The 21456-nt window shown below is 41.9% G+C and overlaps 7 non-coding genes across 7 annotated transcripts; all 7 read left to right on the plus strand.

Annotated features, from left to right (window-relative positions):
• Nucleotides 1–1017: 1017 nt before the first annotated feature.
• On the plus strand, nucleotides 1018–1124 carry LOC141603723 (small nucleolar RNA R71). The gene has a single exon (XR_012525581.1). It is a non-coding gene; the product is annotated as a small nucleolar RNA R71 (small nucleolar RNA).
• A 2047-nt stretch (nucleotides 1125–3171) lies between these two features.
• LOC141603318 (small nucleolar RNA R71) lies at nucleotides 3172–3278 on the plus strand. The gene has a single exon (XR_012525202.1). It is a non-coding gene; the product is annotated as a small nucleolar RNA R71 (small nucleolar RNA).
• A 2055-nt stretch (nucleotides 3279–5333) lies between these two features.
• On the plus strand, nucleotides 5334–5440 carry LOC141603319 (small nucleolar RNA R71). The gene has a single exon (XR_012525203.1). It is a non-coding gene; the product is annotated as a small nucleolar RNA R71 (small nucleolar RNA).
• A 2062-nt stretch (nucleotides 5441–7502) lies between these two features.
• On the plus strand, nucleotides 7503–7608 carry LOC141603411 (small nucleolar RNA R71). Its single transcript, XR_012525290.1, has one exon. It is a non-coding gene; the product is annotated as a small nucleolar RNA R71 (small nucleolar RNA).
• A 2034-nt stretch (nucleotides 7609–9642) lies between these two features.
• On the plus strand, nucleotides 9643–9748 carry LOC141603794 (small nucleolar RNA R71). The gene has a single exon (XR_012525644.1). It is a non-coding gene; the product is annotated as a small nucleolar RNA R71 (small nucleolar RNA).
• Nucleotides 9749–11796: 2048 nt separating this feature from the next.
• On the plus strand, nucleotides 11797–11903 carry LOC141603320 (small nucleolar RNA R71). The gene has a single exon (XR_012525204.1). It is a non-coding gene; the product is annotated as a small nucleolar RNA R71 (small nucleolar RNA).
• A 2040-nt stretch (nucleotides 11904–13943) lies between these two features.
• On the plus strand, nucleotides 13944–14050 carry LOC141603412 (small nucleolar RNA R71). The gene has a single exon (XR_012525291.1). It is a non-coding gene; the product is annotated as a small nucleolar RNA R71 (small nucleolar RNA).
• The last annotated feature ends 7406 nt before the right edge of the window (nucleotides 14051–21456 follow it).

The following is a 21456-nucleotide window of genomic DNA, read 5'->3' on the forward strand; positions in this document are numbered from 1 at the left end:
TAGATATCGACGGGATATCCGTCGAGAAACTTTATCTTGACGGAATTTCCGTCACACATCCGTCGAAGAACCGTGTTTTCGACGGCCTCTTTTTCCGTCGGTAGGGCCGTCGATGGCGCGTTTTTCTTGTAGTGACTGTTCATCGATAGTAATTACCTTTCTTGAGTATGATTTCGGTCCTTCATATGAATAACCGCTCCTCAAATTAATTAAATTCACCGTCTCATGTGGATTCTTATCGGCTTGTGATGGTAAATGTCCCGGTTTCCTTGTGGACTGGTTCGCGGCTAACCGGGCAACTTGAGTTTCAAGTGCCTTGATAGATGCATCTTTTTTTTGGTCACTTAGTCTGCCACGTTGCTTTGTCAAAGACTGCAACATCGTCTTCTACTCACCTATCTCACTTACCCCACCAGAAGATGATGCACCTTGATTAGGTGTAGGAAAGAAAGGAGGCTTCGAAAGCCTTGTTGAGCCTTATGAGGAGGGCCATATGGGCTGCTGCTGCTGCTTTTCTTCTTTGTAGAGGAGGGGTAGGATTGAGCACATTTTGACTTGTCCACCTCAAATTGGGATGGATTGCCCCTTGGTTATTATAATAGGAACCCCCTCCTTGCCTGTATTGTTGAAAAGCAAGTACTGTTCCTTCTCTCGTAAGATAGCCAACAGCAATGATGTGACCGTCGTTGCTCCCACACCTCTCACATGTGACATTTTCCCCTCTAGTAAGAAAATGGACCGTCGAGGATCCCAATGAGAATGCGGCTCAACTTATCAAACCTAGCATTCATGGCTTCCAGCTGAGCCACAAATTGCTTATCCACTGCATGAACTGTTCTAATACCATCCCTCGGGTTTCCATACTCAGCACAGTGGGTCGCCATCTCTTCAATAAGCGCTCATCCCTTATCATCGTCAGTGTTTTTTTGGAATCTTCCGTTGGATGATGCATCAAGTATGGCTTTGTGATCATCGTACAACCCATTGTAGAACTGATTGGACAAAAACCATGTATCAAAACCATGGTGAGGAAGTGACCTCACTAACCTCTTGAAACGGCACCACGCTTCATAGAAAGTTTCATCAATTGCACTGCTTGAAACTAGTGATTTTTGCCCTCGATTGATTAGTTTCTAGTTAAATCTGAAAATGGGGAGGAAAACGCAGCGATGGAAATTCCGTCGGTATTTTAATATTATCGACGGAATTTCCGTCGATGTATTAAATAACGAGACCAAAACAAAGACTGCTTTGCCCACCCACGATCGTTTTTGCATCGTTTCAAATACAGCTGCTTTGCCAGCCACGATGCCTATTTGCATCGTTTCCAATATAAACAAAACCTGCAAAACACATCCAATCGTCGACCGCCAAGCGGGAATCCATTTTCACGTCGACCGCTAATGCGGGAATCAATACACAACAAAAGAGAAGGGGATGCAAATTGTTTTACATAAAAACATAGTCAAATTTGTACACTGTCTTACAAATTAAACAGAGAATTGTTTTACCATGTCTTTCATACTTACTAGACGACAATACTAACTAAACTAAAGTTCTAACCTAAAGGCTCTAACCTAAAGGCTCTAACTTAAAGGCTCTAAGTGTTTATAGGGTCAATAAAACTACCACCAATACCTCCAAACCCGTCATCACCACCCCCAAAGTCATCCCGTCTATGTGGAGTAAATTGTGAACACGTGTTTGGGGGTTGAGATGCTTGCAAATCAGCCCAAGCCTTTCTCATTGTCGCCATTTCTTCAGCCTGTTCCGTCAGTATTCTTATTAAACTGACGGAAAATCCGTCACTGCTCACTTTATCAGAAAAATAATGCAAGGACTGTACACGTCAGTTAAAGTAAAATGCCTGACGGAATATCCGTCAGTTTTTTCATAAAACTGACGGAATTTCCGTCACTAGGTTAATTATTGTGACACCCTATCACACACTACCACCAACTAATAATTGACCAAGTGACGGATATTCCGTCAGTTTTTTGAAAAAACTGACGGATATTCCGTCAGAAGGGTAAAGTGATTTCCAGCTGTAATCCACTTTAACGCGCAAAGAGCATTGACGGATTTTCCGTCAGTATTAAAAGATTCCTGACGGAATTTCCGTCACAGTTCTTTTGGCGCCTTTGACTTGGTCAACGCGCCAATAGATACTGATGGGATATCCGTCAGGAAACTTTACTGACGGAATTTCCGTCACACATCCGTCAGTAACCCGTGTTTTCTGACGGCCTCTTTTTTCCGTCGGTAGGGCCGTCAGTAAGCCGCGTTTTTCTTGTAGTGACTGTTCATCAGTAGTAATTACCTTTCTTGAGTATGATTTCGGTCCTTCATATGAATAACCGCTCCTCAAATTAATTAAATTCACCGTCTCATGTGGATTCTTATCGGCTTGTGATGGTAAATGTCCCGATTTCCTTGTGGACTGGTTCGCTAATCGGGCAACTTGAGTTTCAAGTGCCTTGATAGATGCATCTTTTTTTTTGGTCACTTAGCTGCCACTGCTTTGTCAAAGACTGCAACATCGTCTTCTACTCACCTATCTCACTTACCCCACCAGAAGATGATGCACCTTGATTAGGTGTAGGAAAGAAAGGAGGCTTCTGAAAGCCTTGTTGAGCCTTATTAGGAGGGCCATATGGCTGCTGCTGCTGCTGCTGCTGTAGAGGAGGGGTAGGATTGAGCACATTTTGACTTGTCCACCTCAAATTGGGATGGACTGCCCCTTGGTTATTATAATAGGAACCCCCTCCTTGCCTGTATTGTTGAAAAGCAAGTACCTGTTCCTTCTCTGTAAGATAGCCAACAGCAGTGTGACCGTCGTTGCTCCCACACCTCTCACATGTGACATTTTCCCCTCTAGTAAGAAAATGGACCGTCTGAGGATCCCCAGCAGAATGCAGCTCCAACTTATCAAACCTAGCATTCATGGCTTCCAGCTGAGCCACAAATTGCTTATCCACTGCATGAACTGTTCTAATACCATCCCTCGGGTTTCCATACTCAGCACAGTGGGTCGCCATCTCTTCAATAAGCGCTCATCCCTTATCATCGTCAGTGTTTTTTTGGAATCTTCCGTTGGATGATGCATCAAGTATGGCTTTGTGATCATCGTACAGCCCATTGTAGAACTGATTGGACAAAAACCATGTATCAAAACCATGGTGAGGAAGTGACCTCACTAACCTCTTGAAACGGCACCACGCTTCATAGAAAGTTTCATCAATTGCCTGCTTGAAACTAGTGATTTTTGCCCTCAGTTGATTAGTTTCTAGTTAAATCTGGAAAATGGGGAGGAAAACGCAGTGACGGAAATTCCGTCGGTATTTTAATATTACTGACGGAATTTCCGTCAGATGTATTAAATAACAGACCAGGAAACAGCAGCCTGCTGCCCAGCCACGATGCGTTTTTTGCATCGTTTCAAATACAGCCTGCTGCCAGCCACGATGCCTATTTGCATCGTTTCCAATATAAACAAAACCTGCAAAACACATCCAATCGTCGACCGCCAAGCGGGAATCCATTTTCACGTCGACCGCTAATGCGGGAATCAATACACAACAAAAGAGAAGGGGACGCAAATTGTTTTACATAAAAACATAGTCAAATTTGTACATTGTCTTACAAATTAAACAGAGAATTGTTTTACCATGTCTTTCATACTTACTAGACGACAATACTAACTAAACTAAAGTTCTAACCTAAAGGCTCTAACCTAAAGGCTCTAACCTAAAGGCTCTAACTTAAAGGCTCTAAGTGTTTATAAGGTCAATAAAACTACCACCAATACCTCCAAACGCGTCATCACCACCCCCAAAGTCATCCCGTCTATGTGGAGTAAATTGTGAACACGTGTTTGGGGGTTGAGATGCTTGCAAATCAGCCCAAGCCTTTCTCATTGTCGCCATTTCTTCAGCCTGTTCCGTCAGTATTCTTATTAAACTGACGGAAAATCCGTCACTGCTCACTTTATCAGAAAAATAATGCAAGGACTGTACACGTCAGTTAAAGTAAAACGCCTGACGGAATATCCGTCAGTTTTTTCATAAAACTGACGGAATTTCCGTCACTAGGTTAATTATTGTGACACCCTGTCACACACTACCACCAACTAATAATTGACCAAGTGACGGATATTCCGTCAGTTTTTTGAAAAAACTGACGGATATTCCGTCAGAAGGGTAAAGTGATTTCCAGCTGTAATCCACTTTAACGCGCAAAGAGCATTGACGGATTTTCCGTCAGTATTAAAAGATTCCTGACGGAATTTCCGTCACAGTTCTTTTGGCGCCTTTGACTTGGTCAACGCGCCAATAGATACTGACGGGATATCCGTCGAGAAACTTTACGACGGAATTTCCGTCACACATCCGTCGAGAACCGTGTTTTCGACGGCCTCTTTTTCCGGTAGGGCCGTCGATGGCGCGTTTTTCTTGTAGTGACTGTTCATCAGTAGTAATTACCTTTCTTGAGTATGATTTCGGTCCTTCATATGAATAACCGCTCCTCAAATTAATTAAATTCACCGTCTCATGTGGATTCTTATCGGCTTGTGATGGTAAATATCCCGGTTTCCTTGTGGACTGGTTCGCGGCTAACTGGGCAACTTGAGTTTCAAGTGCCTTGATAGATGCATCTTTTTTTTTTTGTCACTTAGTGCCATTTGCTTTGTCAAAGACTACAACATCGTCTTCTACTCACCTATCTCACTTACCCCACCAGAAGATGATGCACCTTGATTAGGTGTAGGAAAGAAAGGAGGCTTCTGAAAGCCTTGTTGAGCCTTATGAGGAGGGCCATATGGCTGCTGCTGCTGCTGCTGCTGTAGAGGAGGGGTAGGATTGAGCACATTTTGACTTGTCCACCTCAAATTGGGATGGACTGCCCCTTGGTTATTATAATAGGAACCCCTCCTTGCCTGTATTGTTGAAAAGCAAGTACCTGTTCCTTCTCTGTAAGATAGCCAACAGCAGTGTGACCGTCGTTGCTCCCACACCTCTCACATGTGACATTTTCCCCTCTAGTAAGAAAATGGACCGTCGAGATCCCAGCAGAATGCGGCTCAACTTATCAAACCTAGCATTCATGGCTTCCAAATTGAGCCATAAATTGCTTATCCACCGCATGAACTGTTCTAATACCATCCCTCGGGTTTCCATACTCAAAGACAAAGGGTCGCCATCTCTTCAATAAGCGCTCATCCCTTATCATCGTCAGTGTTTTTTTGGAATCTTCCGTTGGATGATGCATCAAGTATGGCTTTGTGATCATCGTACAGCCCATTGTAGAACTGATTGGACAAAAACCATGTATCAAAACCATGGTGAGGAAGTGACCTCACTAACCTCTTGAAACGGCACCACGCTTCATAGAAAGTTTCATCAATTGCCTGCTTGAAACTAGTGATTTTTGCCCTCAGTTGATTAGTTTCTAGTTAAATCTGGAAAATGGGGAGGAAAACGCAGTGACGGAAATTCCGTCGGTATTTTAATATTACTGACGGAATTTCCGTCAGATGTATTAAATAACAGACCAGGAAACAGCAGCCTGCTGCCCAGCCACGATGCGTTTTTTGCATCGTTTCAAATCTGACTGCTTTGCCACGCCACGATGCCTATTTGCATCGTTTCCAATATAAACAAAACCTGCAAAACACATCCAATCGTCGACCGCCAAGCAGGAATCCATTTTCACGTCGACCGCTAATGCGGGAATCAATACACAACAAAAGAGAAGGGGACGCAAATTGTTTTACATAAAAACATAGTCAAATTTGTACATTGTCTTACAAATTAAACAGAGAATTGTTTTACCATGTCTTTCATACTTACTAGACGACAATACTAACTAAACTAAAGTTCTAACCTAAAGGCTCTAACCTAAAGGCTCTAACTTAAAGGCTCTAAGTGTTTATAGGGTCAATAAAACTACCACCAATACCTCCAAACCCGTCATCACCACCCCCAAAGTCATCCCGTCTATGTGGAGTAAATTGTGAACACGTGTTTGGGGGTTGAGATGCTTGCAAATCAGCCCAAGCCTTTCTCATTGTCGCCATTTCTTCAGCCTGTTCCGTCAGTATTCTTATTAAACTGACGGAAAATCCGTCACCTCACTTTATCGAAAAAATAATGCAAGGACTGTACACGTCAGTTAAAGTAAAACGCATGACGGAATATCCGTCAGTTTTTTCATAAAACTGACGGAATTTCCGTCACTAGGTTAATTATTGTGACACCCTGTCACACACTACCACCAACTAATAATTGACCAAGTGACGGATATTCCGTCAGATTTTTGAAAAAAAGCCGACGGATATTCCGTCGAAAGGGTAAAGTGATTTCAAATTGTAATCCACTTTAACGCGCAAAGAGCATTGACGGATTTTCCGTCGGTATTAAAAGATTCCTGACGGAATTTCCGTCCGATTCTTTTTTGGCGCCTTTGACTTGGTCAACGCGCCAATAGATACTTGACGGGATATCCGTCGAGAAACTTTATGACGGAATTTCCGTCACACATCCGTCGATAACCGTGTTTTCGACGGCCTCTTTTTCCGCTCGGTAGGGCCGTCGATGGCGCGTTTTTCTTGTAGTGACTGTTCATCAGTAGTAATTACCTTTCTTGAGTATGATTTCGGTCCTTCATATGAATAACCGCTCCTCAAATTAATTAAATTCACCGTCTCATGTGGATTCTTATCGGCTTGTGATGGTAAATGTCCCGGTTTCCTTGTGGACTGGTTCGCGGCTAATTGGGCAACTTGAGTTTCAAGTGCCTTGATAGATGCATCTTTTTTTTTGGTCACTTAGCTGCCACACGCTTTGTCAAAGACTACAACATCGTCTTCAACTCACCTATCTCACTTACCCCACCAAAAGATGATGCACCTTGATTAGGTGTAGGAAAGAAAGGAGGCTTCTGAAAGCCTTGTTGAGCCTTATGAGGAGGGCCATATGGCTGCTGCTTTGCTTTTGCTTCTTCTTTGTAGAGGAGGGGTAGGATTGAGCACATTTTGACTTGTCCACCTCAAATTGGGATGGACTGCCCCTTGGTTATTATAATAGGAACCCCCTCCTTGCCTGTATTGTTGAAAAGCAAGTACCTGTTCCTTCTCTGTAAGATAGCCAACAGCAGTGTGACCGTCGTTGCTCCCACACCTCTCACATGTGACATTTTCCCCTCTAGTAAGAAAATGGACCGTCTGAGGATCCCCAGCAGAATGCAGCTCCAACTTATCAAACCTAGTATTCATGGCTTCCAGCTGAGCCACAAATTGCTTATCCACTTTGCATGAACTGTTCTAATACCATTCCTCGGGTTTCCATACTCAAAGACAAAGGGTCGCCATCTCTTCAATAAGCGCTCATCCCTTATCATCGTCGGTGTTTTTTTGGAATCTTCCGTTGGATGATGCATCAAGTATGGCTTTGTGATCATCGTACAGCCCATTGTAGAACTGATTGGACAAAAACCATGTATCAAAACCATGGTGAGGAAGTGACCTCACTAACCTCTTGAAACGGCACCACGCTTCATAGAAAGTTTCATCAATTGCCTGCTTGAAACTAGTGATTTTTGCCCTCGATTGATTAGTTTCTAGTTAAATCGGAAAATGGGGAGGAAAACGCGTGACGGAAATTCCGTCGGTATTTTAATATTACGACGGAATTTCCGTCGATGTATTAAATAACGGACCGAAAACAAAGACTGCTGCCCGGCCACGATCGTTTTTGCATCGTTTCAAATACGACTGCTTTTAAGCCACGATGCCTATTTGCATCGTTTCCAATATAAACAAAACCTGCAAAACACATCCAATCGTCGACCGCCAAGCGGGAATCCATTTTCACGTCGACCGCTAATGCGGGAATCAATACACAACAAAAGAGAAGGGGACGCAAATTGTTTTACATAAAAACATAGTCAAATTTGTACATTGTCTTACAAATTAAACAGAGAATTGTTTTACCATGTCTTTCATACTTACTAGACGACAATACTAACTAAACTAAAGTTCTAACCTAAAGGCTCTAACCTAAAGGCTCTAACTTAAAGGCTCTAAGTGTTTATAAGGTCAATAAAACTACCACCAATACCTCCAAACCCGTCATCACCACCCCCAAAGTCATCCCGTCTATGTGGAGTAAATTGTGAACACGTGTTTGGGGGTTGAGATGCTTGCAAATCAGCCCAAGCCTTTCTCATTGTCGCCATTTCTTCAGCCTGTTCCGTCAGTATTCTTATTAAACTGACGGAAAATCCGTCACTGCTCACTTTATCAGAAAAATAATGCAAGGACTGTACACGTCAGTTAAAGTAAAACGCATGACGGAATATCCGTCAGTTTTTTCATAAAACTGACGGAATTTCCGTCACTAGGTTAATTATTGTGACACCCTGTCACACACTACCACCAACTAATAATTGACCAAGTGACGGATATTCCGTCAGTTTTTTGAAAAAACTGACGGATATTCCGTCAGAAGGGTAAAGTGATTTCCAGCTGTAATCCACTTTAACGCGCAAAGAGCATTGACGGATTTTCCGTCGATTAAAAGATTCCTGACGGAATTTCCGTCGATTCTTTTGGCGCCTTTGACTTGGTCAACGCGCCAATAGATCTGACGGGATATCCGTCGAGAAACTTTACTTGACGGAATTTCCGTCACACATCCGTCGATAACCGTGTTTTCGACGGCCTCTTTTTTCCGTCGGTAGGGCCGTCAGTAAGCCGCGTTTTTCTTGTAGTGACTGTTCATCAGTAGTAATTACCTTTCTTGAGTATGATTTCGGTCCTTCATATGAATAACCGCTCCTCAAATTAATTAAATTCACCGTCTCATGTGGATTCTTATCGGCTTGTGATGGTAAATGTCCCGGTTTCCTTGTGGACTGGTTCGCGGCTAACTGGGCAACTTGAGTTTCAAGTGCCTTGATAGATGCATCTTTTTTTTTGGTCACTTAGCTGCCACTGCTTTGTCAAAGACTACAACATCGTCTTCTACTCACCTATCTCACTTACCCCACCAGAAGATGATGCACCTTGATTAGGTGTAGGAAAGAAAGGAGGCTTCTAAAAGCCTTGTTGAGCCTTATGAGGAGGGCCATATGGCTGCTGCTGCTGCTGCTGCTGTAGAGGAGGGGTAGGATTGAGCACATTTTGACTTGTCCACCTCAAATTGGGATGGACTGCCCCTTGGTTATTATAATAGGAACCCCCTCCTTGCCTGTATTGTTGAAAAGCAAGTACCTGTTCCTTCTCTGTAAGATAGCCAACAGCAGTGTGACCGTCGTTGCTCCCACACCTCTCACATGTGACATTTTCCCCTCTAGTAAGAAAATGGACCGTCGAGATCCCAGTGAATGCGGCTCAACTTATCAAACCTAGCATTCATGGCTTCCAGCTGAGCCACAAATTGCTTATCCACTGCATGAACTGTTCTAATACCATCCCTCGGGTTTCCATACTCAGCACAGTGGGTCGCCATCTCTTCAATAAGCGCTCATCCCTTATCATCGTCAGTGTTTTTTTGGAATCTTCCGTTGGATGATGCATCAAGTATGGCTTTGTGATCATCGTACAGCCCATTGTAGAACTGATTGGACAAAAACCATGTATCAAAACCATGGTGAGGAAGTGACCTCACTAACCTCTTGAAACGGCACCACGCTTCATAGAAAGTTTCATCAATTGCACCTTGAAACTAGTGATTTTTGCCCTCAGTTGATTAGTTTCTAGTTAAATCTGGAAAATGGGGAGGAAAACGCAGTGACGGAAATTCCGTCGGTATTTTAATATTACTGACGGAATTTCCGTCAGATGTATTAAATAACGATCCGGAAACAGCGACTGCTTTGCCCCCACGATCGTTTTTGCATCGTTTCAAATACTGACTGCTTTGCCACCACGATGCCTATTTGCATCGTTTCCAATATAAACAAAACCTGCAAAACACATCCAATCGTCGACCGCCAAGCAGGAATCCATTTTCACGTCGACCGCTAATGCGGGAATCAATACACAACAAAAGAGAAGGGGACGCAAATTGTTTTACATAAAAACATAGTCAAATTTGTACATTGTCTTACAAATTAAACAGAGAATTGTTTTACCATGTCTTTCATACTTACTAGACGACAATACTAACTAAACTAAAGTTCTAACCTTAAGGCTCTAACCTAAAGGCTCTAACTTAAAGGCTCTAAGTGTTTATAGGGTCAATAAAACTACCACCAATACCTCCAAACCCGTCATCACCACCCCCAAAGTCATCCCGTCTATGTGGAGTAAATTGTGAACACGTGTTTGGGGGTTGAGATGCTTGCAAATCAGCCCAAGCCTTTCTCATTGTCGCCATTTCTTCAGCCTGTTCCGTCAGTATTCTTATTAAACTGACGGAAAATCCGTCACTGCTCACTTTATCAGAAAAATAATGCAAGGACTGTACACGTCAGTTAAAGTAAAACGCCTGACGGAATATCCGTCAGTTTTTTCATAAAACTGACGGAATTTCCGTCACTAGGTTAATTATTGTGACACCCTGTCACACACTACCACCAACTAATAATTGACCAAGTGACGGATATTCCGTCAGTTTTTTGAAAAAACTGACGGATATTCCGTCAGAAGGGTAAAGTGATTTCCAGCTGTAATCCACTTTAACGCGCAAAGAGCATTGACGGATTTTCCGTCAGTATTAAAAGATTCCTGACGGAATTTCCGTCACAGTTCTTTTGGCGCCTTTGACTTGGTCAACGCGCCAATAGATACTGACGGGATATCCGTCAGGAAACTTTACTGACGGAATTTCCGTCACACATCCGTCAGTAACCCGTGTTTTCTGACGGCCTCTTTTTTCCGTCGGTAGGGCCGTCAGTAAGCCGCGTTTTTCTTGTAGTGACTGTTCATCAGTAGTAATTACCTTTCTTGAGTATGATTTCGGTCCTTCATATGAATAACCGCTCCTCAAATTAATTAAATTCACCGTCTCATGTGGATTCTTATCGGCTTGTGATGGTAAATGTCCCGGTTTCCTTGTGGACTGGTTCGCGGCTAACTGGGCAACTTGAGTTTCAAGTGCCTTGATAGATGCATCTTTTTTTTTGGTCACTTAGCTGCCACTGCTTTGTCAAAGACTACAACATCGTCTTCTACTCACCTATCTCACTTACCCCACCAGAAGATGATGCACCTTGATTAGGTGTAGGAAAGAAAGGAGGCTTCTAAAAGCCTTGTTGAGCCTTATGAGGAGGGCCATATGGCTGCTGCTGCTTTCTTTTCTTTGTAGAGGAGGGGTAGGATTGAGCACATTTTGACTTGTCCACCTCAAATTGGGATGGATGCCCCTTGTTATTATAATAGGAACCCCCTCCTTGCTGTATTGTTGAAAAGCAAGTACCTGTTCCTTCTCTGTAAGATAGCCAACAGCAGTGTGACCGTCGTTGCTCCCACACCTCTCACATGTGACATTTTCCCCTCTAGTAAGAAAATGGACCGTCTGAGGATCCCCAGCAGAATGCAGCTCCAACTTATCAAACCTAGCATTCATGGCTTCCAGCTGAGCCACAAATTGCTTATCCACTGCATGAACTGTTCTAATACCATCCCTCGGGTTTCCATACTCAGCACAGTGGGTCGCCATCTCTTCAATAAGCGCTCATCCCTTATCATCGTCAGTGTTTTTTTGGAATCTTCCGTTGGATGATGCATCAAGTATGGCTTTGTGATCATCGTACAGCCCATTGTAGAACTGATTGGACAAAAACCATGTATCAAAACCATGGTGAGGAAGTGACCTCACTAACCTCTTGAAACGGCACCACGCTTCATAGAAAGTTTCATCAATTGCCTGCTTGAAACTAGTGATTTTTGCCCTCAGTTGATTAGTTTCTAGTTAAATCTGGAAAATGGGGAGGAAAACGCAGTGACGGAAATTCCGTCGGTATTATAATATTACTGACGGAATTTCCGTCAGATGTATTAAATAACGATCCGAAACAAAGCGACTGCTTTGCCCCACCACGATCGTTTTTGCATCGTTTCAAATACAACTGCTTTGCCACCACGATGCCTATTTGCATCGTTTCCAATATAAACAAAACCTGCAAAACACATCCAATCGTCGACCGCCAAGCGGGAATCCATTTTCACGTCGACCGCTAATGCGGGAATCAATACACAACAAAAGAGAAGGGGACGCAAATTGTTTTACATAAAAACATAGTCAAATTTGTACATTGTCTTACAAATTAAACAGAGAATTGTTTTACCATGTCTTTCATACTTACTAGACGACAATACTAACTAAACTAAAGTTCTAACCTAAAGGCTCTAACCTAAAGGCTCTAACTTAAAGGCTCTAAGTGTTTATAGGGTCAATAAAACTACCACCAATACCTCCAAACCCGTCATCACCACCCCCAAAGTCATCCCGTCTATGTGGAGTAAATTGTGAACACGTGTTTGGGGGTTGAGATGCTTGCAAATCAGCCCAAGCCTTTCTCATTGTCGCCATTTCTTGACTGTTCCGTCGATATTCTTATTAAACGACGGAAAATCCGTCACTTTGCTCACTTTATCGAAAAAATAATGCAAGGATTTGTACACGTCGATTAAAGTAAAACGCCTTGACGGAATATCCGTCAGTTTTTTCATAAAACTGACGGAATTTCCGTCACTAGGTTAATTATTGTGACACCCTGTCACACACTACCACCAACTAATAATTGACCAAGTGACGGATATTCCGTCAGTTTTTTGAAAAAACTGACGGATATTCCGTCAGAAGGGTAAAGTGATTTCAAAATTGTAATCCACTTTAACGCGCAAAGAGCATTGACGGATTTTCCGTCGGTATTAAAAGATTCCTGACGGAATTTCCGTCACAATTCTTTTGGCGCCTTTGACTTGGTCAACGCGCCAATAGATACTTGACGGGATATCCGTCGAGGAAACTTTCGACGGAATTTCCGTCACACATCCGTCGATAACCCGTGTTTTCGACCTCCTCTTTTTCCGTCGGTAGGGCCGTCGATGGCGCGTTTTTCTTGTAGTGACTGTTCATCAGTAGTAATTACCTTTCTTGAGTATGATTTCGGTCCTTCATATGAATAACCGCTCCTCAAATTAATTAAATTCACCGTCTCATGTGGATTCTTATCGGCTTGTGATGGTAAATGTCCCGGTTTCCTTGTGGACTGGTTCGCGGCTAACTGGGCAACTTGAGTTTCAAGTGCCTTGATAGATGCATCTTTTTTTTTGGTCACTTAGCTGCCACTGCTTTGTCAAAGACTACAACATCGTCTTCTACTCACCTATCTCACTTACCCCACCAGAAGATGATGCACCTTGATTAGGTGTAGGAAAGAAAGGAGGCTTCTAAAAGCCTTGTTGAGCCTTATGAGGAGGGCCATATGGCTGCTGCTGCTGCTGCTGCTGTAGAGGAGGGGTAGGATTGAGCACATTTTGACTTGTCCACCTCAAATTGGGATGGACTGCCCCTTGGTTATTATAATAGGAACCCCCTCCTTGCCTGTATTGTTGAAAAGCAAGTACCTGTTCCTTCTCTGTAAGATAGCCAACAGCAGTGTGACCGTCGTTGCTCCCACACCTCTCACATGTGACATTTTCCCCTCTAGTAAGAAAATGGACATCCCCAGCAGAATGCAGCTCCAACTTATCAAACCTAGCATTCATGGCTTCCAGCTGAGCCACAAATTGCTTATCCACTGCATGAACTGTTCTAATACCATCCCTCGGGTTTCCATACTAAGTACAGTGGGTCGCCATCTCTTCAATAAGCGCTCATCCCTTATCATCGTCAGTGTTTTTTTGGAATCTTCCGTTGGATGATGCATCAAGTATGGCTTTGTGATCATCGTACAGCCCATTGTAGAACTGATTGGACAAAAACCATGTATCAAAACCATGGTGAGGAAGTGACCTCACTAACCTCTTGAAACGGCACCACGCTTCATAGAAAGTTTCATCAATTGCCTGCTTGAAACTAGTGAGTTTTGCCCTCAGTTGATTAGTGCGCTGCGGAGGGAAATATCTCTTATAAAAATCAAGAGCAAGGGTCTCCCAGTCTATGACCCCTGCGGCCATATGGTCCAAGTCAGTCAGCCACCCCCTGGCTGAGTCAGTCAAAGAAAAAAGAAACAACACCTCCTTAATCATGTCTTGAGTTACCCCCTTTGTGGCGGGGATAGTAGAACAGTAGTCCGTAAAGACCTCCATATGCTTCCTCGGGTCTTCACCTGCCACACCTCTAAAGAGGTTTCTCTCCACCAGATTGATATAGGACGGACGGATATCAAAAGTATTCCCATCCTCAGTCTGGAGATTGAAACCTTTAGGAATAGATGATGCTTTAGGCTCTGAATGGCTTGCAATATTCGACATCTTTACTGGTTGGTTTACAGAACTGAAAGTGTCTTCTTCAAAAGACGGGTTTTCTGTAAATAGGAAATGATGAAGTTCGGGCTCGAAAGTACTCAAGGCTTCCTTTCGTAATTCTCTTTGCAGACGGAGTTTATGCCTAAACAGTCTCTCTGGCTCAGAATCAGCTGGAACTAACTACAACCTATGTGACTTGGGCATACACAATACTGAAAGAAAATGAATAAGAACTGCCTCAAGGAATAAAAAATTCCCTGAGACGGATAAAATAAACGAAACAAAGACAGATAGGGCAATTGCCTCCCCGGCAACGGCGCCAAAATTTGACAGGGTTGTCGTATACCTATCAAAAGTAACTACCTAAACTAACTATATAGCTAGGGAAGTCAGGTCGATCTCCTCAGAGAGGCAAGATATCTGTAAGAGTCCGTCTATTTGGTCCAAATGGGGGGTTTGTAATTGATTTCCTAAACTAAAAGATTTAAAGGAAGAGAAGCAAGGAAAGAGCAATAAAGACAGAAAATGAGAATAAACTATCAATAGAGAGGGGATATGTCAGGATTTCGGTTCACTACGGTAGTCCAGTGACTCAACTGTAAACAACTTAGATAAATTATTGCGACACGGATATGGAAAGGTCCTTCCAGTCCACTTTCTATCCTAAATTTCTACTAACTTAACTTCTGTCCTCGTCAGGTAGTCTACTGTTCATAGCAGGCCTATTTAGTCCAATCTTCCGATCCAGGATTAAATTTAACCAGATTAAAAGGGTGACTCAGAAGCGTACACTCAATTAAGTCGGTAAATACAGTTATATTGCTATGGGGACAGAGTCTCACAATTAATTCATCTAACCTATTTACTATATCGTCACATTTCTACTGTAGATCCCCTAATCCTAACATGAAATAGATTAGCTACTCATGCTATTAATATTGTCAAAACTAATAATAAAGAATAAACTAACATTAAGCATGATGAAATAATAATTTAATTACATAAAAGATATTAGGGCAGAAAATTAAAGGAACAAAACGAGTAATTAAGATGAAAAAAATGAAAGATTAAGAATAAAAGAGAGTAAGGGATTACAATCGCAAGAATCCGGCGTAAAGAACAAATAAATCCGAGCAAGAAAATCCGAAAGCAAAAGTTACAGTGAAAGAGAGAAAGCAACGTAATGTTTACAGTGAAAGATGAATGATAAGATAAACTGAATGCTAATGACCTAGTTATTATGCGTTTAAATAGAAAAATTACTAAGTCCATAAGCTAAAAACAAGTTCACAGACGAATTAAAGCCCATGAAAGACATAACCACTCGATCAAGCAGTCTGAAATAGCTTGATCGAGTAACTCTCCAAGTAATCTACTCGATCGAGTAGAATTGTTGCTCGATCGAGTAACTCCTAATTACCGCCTTGTCGATCGAGTAAGACAAAGCACTCGATCGACCAGCTCAGCCACAGAAACCACTCGATCGAGTAACAAAAGGGCTCGATCGAGTGTTCTTCCTCCAAAACAGCTCAAAATCGTGACCGACTGCTCCGTAGACCGTTCCTTCACGTATCCCACTGCAAGATCTCACTCTGAACAATCCCGTCTCCTCAAAATGCATGCAAAAAGAGACGAAAATGGTATTATTCTACTACTTCCACATTTATTTCTACAAAATGGACAAAATGAACCAAAGTAGCTAATTCGGGGCATAATACTATATAAACAGTACAAAAGTACATGGAAATACGTGCTAAAATAAAAGGGCCACTTTCTGCCCGACAACATTAAAATGTTGAGCCGTCAAGTAAGCAATGTTAAGAACAAAAGGGCCAGCACTATCAATGTTTAAGTAGCCCGCTAAAATAGACAGCTTAACGTTGTTAACATTATTAGGCTCGCGGTGTCCAAACACCGTCTCTCCTAGGAGACGGAGGTAGTAACGGGCTCGGGGAAGATGGACGTGAGCCACCTTTTACTGGTCGAAGAGAGTTTGTGCAAGAGTGGCCCAAAGTAAAGCAAGGAGCTTCCTAGGAGGCTCCGAGGGACCGTCACTAGTCAAACCCAACCGCCTCACAAACTCAGTTAAGGTCCAGGTGAAGGTCCGATTAAACAGTCTAAATGAAATACAAGAACTCCCTGGGTCAGTCTTATAAGCAGCAGGTGAAAATGTGAAAGAGCTAAATAATTCGAGGGTTTATATGTTAGCTCTATCATCGTGTTCAAACCCGTCATCTCACTCCCGTTTAACAACTCAGCCACGGGTTTATAAATTTCCAACTTTTGTAATGAAGAATGACACAAAAAACGGGTAGAGGTAACGTCACAGTCCATCAAATGTGTAAAACGAATACGATAAAGCGGGTTAATGAATCTTACCTCGGTAAACTCCGGTACAGGATCCAAGGAAGTGTCAGCTGTGAACCTAGCGGCAGTACATGCAGATGCTCTAGGACCCGCTCCCCTTTCCCGTCGTCGCGAACCTGAAGTAGCGGCAGCAGCGAGACCAGGGGCACGGACAGAGGGTGGTCTCGGTACCAAGACAAAGGACGTGACCGTGACGGCCTGTGTCGACACAGGGATAGGGACGGCAGTGGTAGCAGTGGTAACAGTAGCAGTGACGGGGGTTGTAACAGTGGCGGTGGTGACAGTGGTAGCAGCAGGGACCACCGTCTCTGTAGTGGGTAGAACAGTCACTAGTAGAAAAACATTTATTTGCGGCTCCTTACTTGAGGCGTTTTTGTCCAATCGCCGTAAATAAGAAATCATAATTTGTTTTTTTTTTTAAATAGAGAATCATATTTGAGGCGGTTTTTAGGACAAACGCTGCAAATATAATCATTTGAGGCATTTTTATATTAAACGCCGCAAATAGAAATCACTCCTCCGCCCTCATATAGACCAACACAATCTGTCAACCCCGCTATTAAGTTATTTTGCGTCTCTTTCCCCTCTCTTCTCCCTCGTGGATTACTGTATTCCACCGCTCACCTCGCCGCACCTCAGCTACCACCGCACATCGCCACTACTACCACCACCTCCTGTCAGTTGTACCTTCTTCCAGTATGTTCTTCCTCCTAATACCTTTTCACTTCTTTCATTTTCATCAATTAGGGTTCATTGTTAATTCGATTTCTTCAGAATTAGTTGCAATCTTCTGTTGTTTAATAATAAATATAGCATAATAGTTATTGTGTTTGAAGTAAGAGGACTAAACTTTATAATTAGGGTTAACGAATTTAGGGGTTTTAGATTCATTGATTCAAATTCCATTTACTTGTAATAGTATGATAGTGTAATATGAACTATTATTTACACTTTGGATCTTTTTTTTGTATTATTTCTGATTTTTAATTGGTTTTCTGAAGTGGATTTTGGTCTACTTTTATTGGCCCGTTTGGAAGTTGTAAACTTTGGCTGTTTTTTATGCCTATTTTCTGTCGATTAGTGATTCTTATTGGTGACCTTTGTTGTTGTGCGGGTTTCTTAGAACATAGAAGACTATACTAAGTTACTTCATCAACCCATGTTCATCTTACTCTCTTTAAAGTATATGTTTCATAATCTTATGTTTCCCTGATCTTGTTACTATCAAATATATTTGGAGCCGTTCAGAGGTTACATCATTAATCACTTGTTAAAATTTTCTTGTTTATGTCTTGCCATTTTTAAGGATTACTAGCCCAACTCAATTGTTTGTTTACATATTTTTTTATTCCCTTTGTTGCAATCATTTGTTTACTAGAAAATGGTCGATGTTATATTGTGACGAGGTTTTGATAGTAAATGTGTTGAAATTACCGCGATTTAATGTTACTGTTGTTAAAAGTAACCTAAATTGAATAGGAGTCAGCGAGAGGTGCGGTGGAAGCAGCTAAGAAGAGTTTCTCAAAAGTGGAAGGGAAGTGGGGTGATGCTGGACTTAATGACATTATTAAGGACCCTTCAGTTCCTGCAGTTGCTGTCATACTTGCTGCTCAAATTCAGGTCTCTTTCTTATTTTCTTTTATCTTACTCCCTTCATTAGAATCATTGTAGTCTTTTATCTTACTCTATTTATAGTATATCTTTCATAATCTTATGTTTACTAAGCCAAGACATGTGTTGCGTTCAGGCCATCATTTTAAAATATATTATGAATCATGTAATCGGTTGTAGGCTAGCGTTGAGAGTTGTTGGGCATGTTACTTTTTTCTTGCGTACCCCTGGAGAGCCCTTTGTAGAGGTGAGAACTATGCGGAATCACATAACTGTCATAATCATCCCTATGTTGGAAAACATTGGTGAACTTCTGAAGATTATTGTCTCAATGTGGACATAGCCACCTACACTCCAAGCCAATCTGTGGACGTATAGCGGTCTTTTGAAAGCCACGCTCGGCGGCGTAAAGATGCTTTCGACCGGTTCGTTTTAGATCGGTCGGTTTCGTCTCGATAAGGGTCCCGAAACGATTAGATATGTTAGGAGTCGCCACCAAGCATTTGTGGGATGCATGGAACCCGTTCAAATCTACTTTATACCTCGGTCAAACGAAGCACAAAGCAGTGTTTGACATAGGTACTAAAGATAAGGAATCGTCCCTCTTTAGCATCCTATCTCTAGAATTACTCTTGTATACCCTGGAGAAGGTCGTCCACTATCCAAAGTTTCTGAGTAAGAGGTGAAGGTACGTATTGGGAAGCCCTTTAATCAGACACCCAATCCTGCCCGCGGTAGCGGCCTCTACTGATCGATCTTGGTTAGTTGAATGCAAAAGTTGATAAAACGGTTTAAATGAATGAATGCGCATCCAATAATTTAAACCTAACATGTGAGAGCTTTCTAAGTCGGTTGATTTAGTCCAAGTATCAAGTATAAGATGTCGAGTTGGATTAATGGTTGATTTGCATGCAAGACAGAAATTAAACATCCATTTACCGTATTAGGTTTAGGGTGCATAATGTGATCCATTTGTCTTAGTAAGGCGTTTTGCAAATATGATTAGTCGTTTGATCCGTCCTATATCCAGGTTAACCGGAGTCGGGATTGTCCTAGACTAATGCTGGAAGGGGAACAGACCCTGCACCAGGCAGCCATATGAGGCGCGAGCATGTTGGCGATGCAAGGGGGTCTCCCCTGGTTTTGAAAATAGGAAACAAATGGCATGTTTAGGTGCGGGTCAGTCAACGGTTTAAGACGCGTTCTGACCATTTGAAAAACATTTATAAAACGTGTTGAAAAATGGGTATTTGAACCCATTTTGGTTTGAAAGGGTCGTTTAGACCGTATTTGTTGATTTGAGGAACGAGACTCGAATAATCATCATTATTTTGATGATATTCGGTGTCGGGTTTGACTTCGCAAGCTTGACATGAATAGTTTTGAAAATAATTATGAACTAATTGTTTTAAGTTCATTTGAATATAATTAGTCAATACTTATCATCGTATTCGGGTTAAAATCCGACATCGTGTGTAGAACCAAGGATGACTTTGCGTTGGTGACTAATACATTTATTCTGAAAATGCACAGAAATGAGGAAAGGCTTTAAAATACCTTTTAAATGTAATTAACCAAATATTATCGCAGAAACACGGATTAAACCGTCATGGTATTAAGAACCAAAGGTGAAAAATGTTTTATGGTTAAAAACATGTAAAAATAAATAAAATAAAAGAGGTTTGAAAATATTTGAAATGGTAAAAACCGATTACAAATATGAAAATAGATTAAAAAGGAAAGACGAGAACAAACACGGTTGAGTCTGTCCTGGACACCCCGTTGAGGCGCGAGCCTCTGTGCAGAACAAGGGGCTTTTGTCTTAGGCCAATCTCAGTTTTGGCTCGTCTACCCTATGTTTTGGATCGTGTTATGCATGATTTAGCATGTTATAGTCATGAAATAAGTAAAGACATGATAAAAGAAGGATTTTTACACCCTTATACTTACATGCTTGGTTATGGCGAGAAACCGACGTAAGTGTAACAACTCGTTTGGTCGGAAAAGACTCGGTTTAAAACCGTTTTAGTAAGTAAAAAGAGTGTTTTATTAAGATTAGTGATGGTGTAGTGGTCGAAGTGGTCGGTCAAGTGATTTAATGCACGATGACGGTACCAAACAATGTCTAAGGCTTGTATTTACGATCGGTAGGTCGTAAATACGCGTCGGATTGTGACTTAGGAAGTCGAGTCGAGAATTTTAAGGGATAAAAGAGGGGGCGGACACTCGCGTAAGTTCTCAAATGAGGGCATTTGAGGGGTATTTATAGGAAAATGAGAGGTTGTGTGAGTTTTGAGCGACACGGCCATCTTAGCTGCTGATACTGTCGTTTCGTACCAAAAATAAATACCTAAGTACTACTAACAGAAGTCAGCGGTAAGTAGGGTCGATCTCCACAGGGAGGCGGTGTACTATCTATTTGTCTATTTATCTGTCTAATGTCACGATGGGGGTTGAATTGATTGTGAACTAACTAGAGACTAAAACGAGGGAAATGAATGAAAGAAATTAACAAAAGGAGAAGGGTAGTATGCTAAGAGTCGGTCCACCGTGGCAGCTATCAGATCTTTTACTATCGGGAATACTGAGATGATTAAACTATTGATAAGAAGAGCTATGGTCGTCACCTTTCGGTCCTTAAACCGCCCTAGAGCGTAAACAGCTTAACTTTCGCCCTCACTGCAATACCCTATTGTAATTAAGCAAGCCTTCCCTTCCAATCTTTCGATCTAGGTCGGGGTTAACTAAATTTATGGTCTCCTGCATGCATTCATTCGACCGGATAACAGTTAAATTGCCTAATACAATTCCTATCGCAAGTCTAACCTATTCAAGTCAGTTAAAACATGCTACCACGGCTTCCCTAATCCTAACATACTAGGGGAATTAGCTACGCATGATTAAAGGGGAAACGAGAAATAAGGGAAGAACAATAAACATAAGTAAACAATAATTAAAGAAGAAAAGGAAGGGAAAGAATTACTGAATTAAGTCCCGAAATTAAGAATAAAAGCGGCAGTCAGTAACAATGTATGTGAAAATGATAAAAGAGGAGAAGG

The sequence above is a fragment of the Silene latifolia genome, chromosome 9 (assembly GCF_048544455.1).
Source record: "Silene latifolia isolate original U9 population chromosome 9, ASM4854445v1, whole genome shotgun sequence".
Lineage (NCBI taxonomy): Eukaryota > Viridiplantae > Streptophyta > Magnoliopsida > Caryophyllales > Caryophyllaceae > Silene > Silene latifolia.